The sequence below is a fragment of the Bos javanicus genome, chromosome 15 (genome assembly GCF_032452875.1).
Source record: "Bos javanicus breed banteng chromosome 15, ARS-OSU_banteng_1.0, whole genome shotgun sequence".
In the NCBI taxonomy this organism is placed as follows: Eukaryota; Metazoa; Chordata; class Mammalia; order Artiodactyla; family Bovidae; genus Bos; species Bos javanicus.
Window position 1 is genome coordinate 55,135,067 of NC_083882.1, and position 10,661 is coordinate 55,145,727.

The 10,661-nt window shown below is 45.4% G+C and overlaps 1 pseudogene; it reads left to right on the forward strand.

Annotated features, from left to right (window-relative positions):
• The first annotated feature begins 5,419 nt into the window (after positions 1–5,419).
• Positions 5,420–9,955, forward strand: LOC133261042 (2-acylglycerol O-acyltransferase 2-like; annotated as a pseudogene).
• The last annotated feature ends 706 nt before the right edge of the window (positions 9,956–10,661 follow it).

Here is a 10,661-nt window from a genome sequence, read left to right on the forward strand (position 1 = left end):
CCAGTTTTTTTTTTTTCCCATTTTTTTTTTTTTTTCATGTCCAGTTCTAACTGTTGCTTCCTGACCTGCATACAAATTTCTCAAGAGGCAGATCAGGTGATCTGGTATTCCCATCTCTTTCAGAATTTTCCACAGTTTATTGTGATCCACACAGTCAAAGGCTTTGGCATAGTCAATAAAGCAGAAATAGATGTTTTTCTGGAACTCTCTTGTTTTTTCCATGATCCAGTGGATGTTGGCAATTTGATCTCTGGTTCCTCTGCCTTTTCTAAAACCAGCTTGAACATCAGGAAGTTCATGGTTCACATATTACTGAAGCCTGGCTTGGAGAATTTTAAGCATTACTTTACTAGCGTGTGAGAGGAGTGCAATTGTGCGGTAGTTTGAGCATTTTTTGGCATTTCCTTTCTTTGGGATTGGAATGAAAACTGACCTTTTCCAGTCCTGTGGCCACTGCTGAGTTTTCCAAATTTGCTGGCATATTGAGTGCAGCACTTTCACAGCATCATCTTTCAGGATTTGGAATAGATCCACTGGAATTCCACCACCTCCACTAGCTTTGTTCATAGTGATGCTTTCTAAGGCCCACTTGACTTCACATTCCAGGATGTCTGGCTCTAGGTCAGTGATCACACCATCGTGATTATCTGGGTCGTGAAGATCTTTTTTGTACAGTTCTTCTGTGTATTCTTGCCATCTCTTCTTAATATCTTCTGCTTCTGTTAGGTCCATACCATTTCTGTCCTTTATCGAGCCCATCTTTGCATGAAATGTTCCTTTGGTATCTCTGATTTTCTTGAAGAGATCTCTAGTCATTCCCATTCTGTTGTTTTCCTCTATTTTTTTGCATTGATCACTGAAGAAGGCTTTCTTATCTCTTCTTGCTACTCTTTGGAACTCTGCATTCAGATGCTTATATCTTTCCTTTTCTCCTTTGCTTTTCACCTCTCTTCTTTTCACAGCTATTTGTAAGGCCTCCCCAGACAGCCATTTTGCTTTTTTGCATTTCTTTTCCATGGGGATGGTCTTGATCCCTGTCTCCTGTACAATGTCATGAACCTCATTCCATAGCTCATCAGGCACTCTATCTAGCAGATCTAGGCCCTTAAATCTATTTCTCACTTCCACTGTATAATCATAAGGGTTTTGATTTAGGTCATACCTGAATGGTCTAGTGGTTTTCCCTACTTTCTTCAATTTAAGTTTGAATTTGGCAATAAGGAGTTCATGGTCTGAGCCACAGTCAGCTTCTGGTCTTGTTTTTGCTGACTGTATAGAGCTTCTCCATCTTTGGCTGCAAAGAATATAATCAATCTGATTTCAGTGTTGACCATCTGGTGATGTCCATGTGTAGAGTCTTCTCTTGTGTGGTTGGAAGAGGGTGTTTGTTATGACTAGTGCATTTTCTTGGCAAAATTCTATTAGTCTTTGCCCTGCTTCATTCCATATTCCAAGGCCAAATTTGCCTGTTACTCCAGGTATTTCTTGACTTCCTACTTTTGCATTCCAGTCCCCTATCATGAAAAGGACATCTTTTTTGGGTTTTAGTTCTAAAAGGTCTTGTAGGTCTTCATAGAACCGTTCAACTTCAGCTTCTTCAGCATTACTGGTTGAGGCATAGACTTGGATTACTGTGATATTGAATGGTTTGCCTTGGAAACAAACAGAGATCATTCTGTCGTTTTTGAGATTGCATCCAAGTACTGCATTTCGGACTCTTTTGTTGACCATGATGGCTACTCCATTTCTTCTGAGGGATTCCTGCCCGCAGTAGTAGATATAATGGTCATCTGAGTTAAATTCACCCATTCCAGTCCGTTTCAATTTGCTGATTCTTAGAATGTCAACATTCACTCTTGCCATCTCTTGTTTGACCACTTCCAATTTGCCTTGATTCATGGACCTGACATTCCAGGTTCCTATGCAATATTGCTCTTTATAGCATCAGACCTTGCTTCTATCACCAGTCACATCCACAGCTGGGTATTGTTTTTGCTTTGGCTCCATCCCTTCATTCTTTCTGGAGTTATTTCTCCACTGATCTCCAGTAGGATATTGGGCACCTACTGACCTGGGGAGTTTCTCTTTCAGTATCCTATCATTTTGCCGTTTCATACTGTTCATGGGTGGTCATGGTGGAGAGATCTGACAGAATGTGGTCCACTGCAGAAGGGAATGGCAAACCATTTCAGTATTCTTGCCTTGAGAACCCCATGAACAGTATGAAAAGGCAAAATGATAGGATACTGAACAGTATGAAAAAGCTCAAAGATAAGGCTCAGAATATTATCTATAGCCCTTAGAGATGAACTAAAGGTCCTTAACACTGTTGAATGGCTAAATGATTATTATTTTGTCTTGCTTGACTGTTATCCTTTGTCTCTGTTGGGCTTCCCTGGTGGGTTAGATGGTAAGGAGTCTGCCTGCAATGCAGGAGACCCGGGTTTGATCCCTGGCTTGGGAAGATCCTGTGGAGAAGGAAATGGCAACCCACTCCAATACTCTTGAGTGGAAAATTCCATGGACAAAGGAGCCTTGTAGGCTAGAGTTCATGGGGTCTCAAAGAGTCAGACACGACTGAGCGACTTCACTTCACTGTTCTCTGTATTTATTATTTCCATGAATAATTTATTATTTGACACAGGTTAGGAGGTGAAGTGAAGTGAAGTCGCTCAGAAGGTCGCAGAGATCCTGCTCAATTACAAGGTTATAATCTACAAACGGGATTACCACATAAACCCATCACCACATAAACCACATAATCCGACCCCCTGATTTTTTTTATCTGTATACCTCATGAGCCAAAAATGGTTTTTACATTTTAAAAGCTTGTATTTTAAATGATTTATTGCCTATGTAATATTCTCCAACTTGCCCCAAGGAGTCACAAGTCTGATTATTTACAATTTTGCTTTTTAAGGAAAGAAGACTTTCCTAAGTCTAGGGAGGCTGGTAGTGGGTAGAGAGAAGGGGACCCTTTCTAAGGATACTTAGGAGATGGTCCACAGGCAGAATGTACAGGCTGGCATGAAAGTAAGGGGTCCCAGTGGGCCAGTAAATGCTGCACATGTAGTGAAAGCTGGTTCACACTGGACATAGAGCAGGCATTTGGGGGAGATGGCAAAGAAGTGGCCAGAAATGTCAACAGGGACCTGTCACCAAGGACTCAGGGCCCAGAAACAAATACTTTCTAGTGAGTTACTTGTTTGTTCTGTTTTCCTTTTTCCTCTCCTCTGTAGCTCCAATACTTACACAGTATTTAAAGCCCCTTTCAAATACTTGGTCTTGTTCTCAGCTGCATCTCCAACTCCTAGAAGAGTTGGTGCCCATTAACCTTTTTTTTGATTGAATGAATGTTGGGAGACATACTAGTAGAATTGAATGCCAGGTTCCATCCTACTGACTTGCTCTGTGAGCTTAGCCAACCTGCACACCCTTTCTGGGTCTCGGTAAAGTGGGGTCTTACATTTTTTCTTTGGTATTATGAAGGGGAATGAAGGGGTTTTCCTTTCTCACAGACTGAAAATACTTCCAACTTAGGATCTGGCCAGCTGACAGGAGTTAATGGGTGACCTGAGAGTGAGGAAGAGGTTGAGGTTGGGGGTGTTCTTTCCAGTCAATTGGAAATGCCCCAATTTTCCTAAGCTTTTTTTTCTCACTGAAACATGAATAAATGCTATTGTAATAGTTCCAAACAAATTCTGTTCTAGAAGTGGAAAATTTTCTCAAATCTTACCCTCCAGGGAGCCACTATTAACAACTAGGTTTTATTCTCTAGACATGAACATGGGAATTTTTGTTTCATGGGTATAGAAGTTCAGTCTATGAAGATGAGAGAGTTCTGGAGATGAACGATGGTGATTATTAGACCACAACATGAATGAATTTAATGCTGCCGAACAGTACACTTAAAAGTCATTTTGGGTATACGACCAGGAGTGGGTATGCTGCATCCCATGGTAGCTCTATTTTTAGTTTTATGAGGTATATCCATACTGTTCTCCATAGTGCCTTTGTCAAGAAAAGAATAGTTTGAAAAGATATGTGCCCACAACGCTTATTGCTGCACTGTTTACAATGGCTAGGACATGAAGGCAACCTAAATGTCCATAAACAGAGGAATGGATAAAGAAGATGCAGTAATATACACACTGGAATAGTAATCAACCATAAAGAATGAAAAACAATGTTGTTTGCAGCAACCTGGATGGACCTAGTGATTGTTACACTTGAGTGAAGTAAGTCAGACACATAAAGACAAAAATTATATAATATTGCTTATATGCAGAATAGAAAAAAAAGGATACAAATTAACTTATTTAAAACAGAACTTAAGAGTCGCAGATGTGGAAAACAAACTTATGGTTACAAGTGGGTAATGGGGGAGAGATAGACAGGGAGACTGAGATTGACACAGGCACACTACTATATATGAAACAGATAACTAATAGGAACCTGCTACTAAGCATAAGGAAGTACTCAAAACTCTGTAATGGTCTATACGAGAAATGAATTAAAAAAAAGAGTGTATGTATGTGTGTATATAACTGATTTACTTTGTTGAACACCCAAAACTAACACAATACTAAAATGAATTATACTCTAATGAAAATTTTAAAAAATAATGCAATTCAAAAAATTATTTTGATGATAAGTATTATGTTAAATATATTTTGGGTGATCAGGCACTCAGTCATCTCTGACTCTTTGTGGCCCCATGGACTGTAGAATGCCAGGTTCCTCTGTCCATGGGATTTTCCTGGCAAGAATACTGGAATGGGTTGCCATTTCCTCCTTCAGGGTATCTTCCCCAGCCAGGGATGGAACCCTTCGTTGGCAGGCAGATTCTTTACCACTGAGCCACCTGGGAAGCCCATAAAAAATGAAAAGACAAAACAAAGTGCCCAAAACAAAACACTGAAGTCAGCACCATGAGGGCAGCAATATCTGTGCGTTGTGTGTGGCTGTCCCGCACCTGGCAGCCAGCCTACTTTGGCTTCTGCATTTTACTACTGTTCAGACTGGGAAAATCCCAGGGACGGGGGAGCCTGGTGGGCTGCCGTCTTTGGGGTCGCACAGAGTTGGACACGACTGAAGCGACTTAGCAGCAGCAGACTGGGTCAAAGCTCTCTTCCTCCTGGAGGAAGAGAGAGTTCAGCCATGAACGTCAGGCCGTTTACCCTACTTTTAACTGGAATACAAGTGAAGGCTGACCTTCTTTAAGAGTTTGAGTGCATGGTGTCAAGTGGAGGAAATGGAATGTAGAGACATGATATTTTCTAAGAATGAGGCTGCTTTGGCATCAGATTAAAGACAGCCCCACAGATCACCTGACTCTGAGTTGAAGCCAGGATTAGCCTGTGAAAGGGACTCAGAATCCTAAATCTGAGAGAAATTCTTTACTGAGCCTGCTCCCAGCCCTGTTGCACTCCTGAAGGACAGGCCAAGCATGAGTTCCCTTCTTCCTCTCTCCTCCTTCATCAGGACAGGGCCTGGCAGTGGAGGAAAGAGCTGAGCAAAAACTAAAGAGCTCAGGGAGTTGTATCAAGACTGAGCAGCTTAGTGTAGCCAGAATTTGGGGTGCATGTGGGTGGGTGAGGCTGGAGCAAGAAGGGGATCAAGTTAGCAGTGGGGAGCTTGAAGTCAGGCTGAGCTGCTTGAGCTGAGCCTCAAAGTTATAAGAAGTCATGTGAGGACTTGAGCTGAAGGGGGAGATCTATCTATGGAATACAGGATTTATCTATGGAAAGATGGGCTGGGGGTAGACAGGAAGTGGGCTGGATTGAACAAATATCTTTTCTCTGGGGTCTCATAGAATGGATACTAGAAAGAGTTCATCCTGTCACATTCCACCAGGCATTTATTGAGCACCTGGTGAATACAGACAGAAAGGGAAGTGGAGGGGGAAGACCCAAGTAAGAAAGAAGCCTGGTGCAGTGGGAAAAAGTAAGTTTGGACTTAGGCCTACCTGGCTTCAAATTCAGGCTCTCAGTGTGACACAACAGGTGTTGACTGCATTCCTGTCTCCTTGAAGTCTTGGGAAGCTGATCTCTTCCTCCTGGGGTGAGGGGTTGACAGGACAGTGCTGCTATTGCTGTGTAAATGGGAAGAGCTCATTCCTTCACCTCACTGACCACTAATGCTCCTGCTTCCCTTCCCAGCCATTGTCTGCAGTGTGGTCTTCATAGCCCTCTTGTTAACAAGATTCTGAATCATCAGTATCCTATAGATGATTGAGCCAAGCTGTGGCAGGGGGCAGGCACAGCGAAATGGTAAGGCGCTGAGTCATGAGGAAGTACAAGGACTATTTCCCCATCTCGGTGAGTAAAAGGGTGGCTAGGGTCCCACGTGTCCATGGGGAAGTGTGATCCTGTGTGCAGTGAGCAGAATACTGGGCTTGGAGACAGGAGCCAGGCTTCCAGCATTATGTGGCCTGGGGAAGAGACAGCTTCTCTCTGGTGATGGTTTCCCATCTACAGGGATGTTGGGTCAATGATGAATGAACAGGATTTGAAGGAGCTCTGTAGTGTATGTAGCTCTGTAGCAGGTGTATGTATCTTACAGGTGTAAAGCCTTCAGTAGCCTAAGTTTGGGGTGAGGGAATCCATACAAATGTAAGATTTTAAGAGACCAACTAGTCCACACTTTATCAGATGATGAGATTGACACCCCAAGAGGGAGGAAGGTGTGACCAAGGACATAGAGACAGGGTTTTTGTTTTGTTTTTATACTGTTTTTAAAGTTTGTACATTAGCTCTGAGAATAGAAGCAGAACAGAGAGCCCTCAGGATCTATCCTGCCCAAACTCTGATAAACTAGGTCTTCTTGGACAGAGCTTTGTCCATTCTGAATCTTAGTTTCCCCGTGGATCCACTAAGCAATCTGATGACTCCTCTTCTGAGTGCCACTGACCCTCTAACCCAGGGTACCTCATGTCCATTTGGACACTTGATCCTGGACCCAAAGCTCAGTCCTTAGTAATGCAGGCCCCTGAATTTAAGTGAGCTGAACTTTGATTCCTCTCCTGAATCCCAGACAGACTAAACCCTTGGATATAAGCACCTGTGATGGTTAATTATCTAGTGGGGATAGGAAGAGGAAGGCAGTGAAGACAGAGAGGAGGCAGGCAGGGACAGGTGGCCCTCTCTGGACACAGGAGAGAAGAATGTATATGGTGTCACCTCTGAGGGTGGACATCATAGGTTCTAATACAGGTTCTGCAACATACCAGCTGAATGGCCTAGGGTTAGTTACACATGATCTCTGAGCCTCGATTTCACATGTTAAGTGGAAATGTTGCCACATACATAATTGGGTTGTGTGGATTCCATGAGACATCACGTCATCCTCGGGCCTTCTGCAGACAGCAGCTTGGTCTCTTTTCACACCTGGAGGTGCTGTCAATTGCACATTTGGCAGAAAAACAGTGCTGAGCATCTCTGTGACTGTCTCATCGACGTCTGTTCTGTCCTTCCTCTAGCCAGGCATCTCTCTCAGAGGGTTTCAAAACTCAGGCACTATTGACATTGTGGTACATGAAGTTGATTTGCAGAAATTCCATGTGCACAGTGTTCAGGATTGTAGGCCACTGCAGGCCTGTGGCACCAACATCTGCGGAAGGCAGGCAGTACCACCTAGTGGCCAGCAGAGGGAGAGATGATAGGCACTTTGAGTCCCCAGTCCTGGGCTCAGGCCTCCAGAGGGGGCTGTAGTAGGCAGATTTCTGGGCTCCCTTACCTCCCAGGGGAACTTTCAAGTCATCCACAGAGCTTCACGGAGCAGTCCCTGCAGGGATCTTAGGGTGGCAGGAAGTAGCGGGGCCAGAGATTCTCTGCTGTCTACTGAAAAAAAATGCACAAACTAAAAATTGTCAGGTATTTTGTTCTAAGACCTTACTGGGGACTGTAGTTGGGAGATAGCCTCTCAGAAATCTCTGAGGAGCTGTTCTAAAAGGTAACGGAAGGTCAGGACTTCTGAGTTTTGCTGGGGTGGGGAGGGGGGGGGGAAACAGAAAGTTATGTAGAGAAACATCAAAAGATTTCTGCCAGTCACAAAAAGCAGATGTCTCCAGTTAATGATTTTCATGCTTTTCTACATGTGGGGAGATGCAAAATCTGGGCTCACTGCAATCATTCCTGTGATGTGTATCCTCACTCTCTGCGACCAGTATCCTGTTTTCTTCCATCCTGAATTCCTTTCAAGGCCCATTGTCAGTGGCAGCTACAGTGGCTGCTGGCTTGAAGGCAGGCAAGCAACATTCCTTGCCCTAACAACTCTCCTGGGCCTACTCCACATTACAAGCCTTTGCACTGTGATTCTATGAGCCACTGCCTAGTGGTAGAGTTTCTAGGGAAATTAGGAGATTAATTCTGAGCACTGGAGTTTTCTAAACACACCCTATAGGCTTCCTAAAGAGCTAATGGTGGAGAATCAAGCAATCTTTCCCCAAGAACAATCTGTTTCCACCTCATGCTGAAGGTCAGTCCAGGAGCTGGGTTTCTCTGTGAAGATTTCATTATCCCAGAGCAGCAGTGTCTACACAGGCCAAGGCCTGAGCAGGGGTGCAGTGCTGTGGGCAGGCTGTGACCTGGCATCAGGGAGTGCTGCAGACTTGGCAGGACACCTCCCTGGCCCCTCTCCACCCACACCTGTGGGTATCACCGGACTTCATGCCCCTCCTCCTGGCACCCTCTTCCCTGCACCCTGGGGTCTCTTACACTGAGTCACAGGAACTCAGGGGTCAGCCCTGACCCGGGACAGAACTCCAGCTGCCACAGTCCTTGGAGAGATGCTCACTCCCTCCTGCGATGGCTCCTTCATTCTGGGCGGGCTCTGCCTGGGATAAGGTCTCCCTTCACGTAGGACAGGGGCTTGTGTCCCTGTCACCCTCCTAGGAGTCCTACCTCTGCCTTGGGCAGAGGCTTCCCTTCCCTGGTTGGCTGTATCAGCTTCATCCATTCATGGGTCCATTCTCTCCGCGTTCGTTCCACAGTCTCCCAGAGCATCTCCTCTGCTCCAGGCCTGCAGTGGAGACAAAGATCCTTAGACGGTCTCTAATCTCAGGACACTCACATGAGGGTGTGACAGCACTTGGGCGCAGGGGACACACAGAAGAGTTCAGCACAGAAAGTCAGCAGGGAGACTGGGCTGGGGGGTACGAGATGCAGTGCCAGTTCACCAGCTTGCTGTCCCTGCAGCTGGTCAAGACTGCCGAGCTGGACCCCTCCAGGAACTACCTTGCTGGTGTCCATCCCCACGGCATACTGGCCTTTGGAGCTTTTACCAACCTGTGTACCCATAGCACAGGCTCCTCATTTTTTCCCATCATTTGCTTACATTTGACCGTGTTGAATTAGACTTTCCTGGTTCCCTTCCTCAGGGATTACATCATGTCAGGGGCTGAATCTTCCCACACCTGGGAACCCAGGAAGACCAGGGCTGGAGGCATGAAGGAGGGATCTTAGGGAGGGTTTCTAAGAATGTATTTCCTCTAAGAGCATGTATAGTAGAGAAGGAGACTAGACACAGGGAAGCACTTCCCACATCTGTGCTCAGCAGTGAGCTTGGTGAGGGTTTGGGAAGAGGGGAATGACTCAGTCCTAGTCCTCAGGGAACTCCCAGTTGCAGTGATAGAGTGTGTAGGGACTCACGCACCCTCCCCTCGAAGCAGTTCCTGGCGTCTCAGCCCATACCTAATCACCTTCCTCTCTTCCCAGAGATGGTCTCACCAGACAAGGAGAGCGCTGCTCACATTCTGAGCAGGGAGGGAGGCGGCAACCTTCTGGACATCATTGTTGGCAGTGCCAAGGAGGCTCTGATAGCCAGGCCTGGAGTCTATAAGCTGGTGTGGTGGAACCACAAGGGTTTTATCAGGCTTGCTCTGATGCACGGTGTAAGGCCAGTGCGGAAAAAAGAGAGCGAGCCAGGCATTCAGGCAGAGAAAGATTTATTGTAGGAAGAGAGAAAGAAAGTGACTGGCTTTAGAGAAAAACCAGTGCCCTCCCTTTACAGACAATCCTTCTTATACCCTAAAGTTGGGAAATTGTGCCCCAGTAGGAGGGGTCCTCTTTAGCCTGCAGCTGGGGGTCTTGTGGGGTCTAGTTGAAGGGGTCTCATGGTCACGTAGTCTTGAGAAACTGGCACCAGCAGGGAAAAACAGGATAGAAAAAACGGGATGCCCACTAGGGCAATGTGGCCACTGTGACTTCGCCCCTTGTTTGTCAGGTCACCACGATGTACCATATTTTAACTATACGCTATGAGCCTCTTGTGATCTCTAACATTCCAGCCTTTTTGACATAGGATAAGGGCCGAAGGTCAGTCTTCTGTATCTGTTTCACGCTGGTTTGGGACGATGTCATGGGGTAAGATAAGAAAAGACTGGAATGTGGGTTAAGGACAGTCTGAGTGGGCTCGAAGCTTTTGATAATTGGAGCGAGTTAGAAGCAGCTCATGAACAATCTGGTTGGTGAAGGCTCATAGGCAATCCTGGAAAAAATTTGAAAAAAGATGCCTTAGACAGGGGCTGAAAGTCAGAATGAGGGTTAATGTGAGAAGGGGGCCCAGTAAAGGTAGGACCCATGGCATCCAATCCCAACTGCTTAACCAGTTTTACCATGAATTAATGAGATGTTGATGTATTCTTGAGGCCCTATTTATCA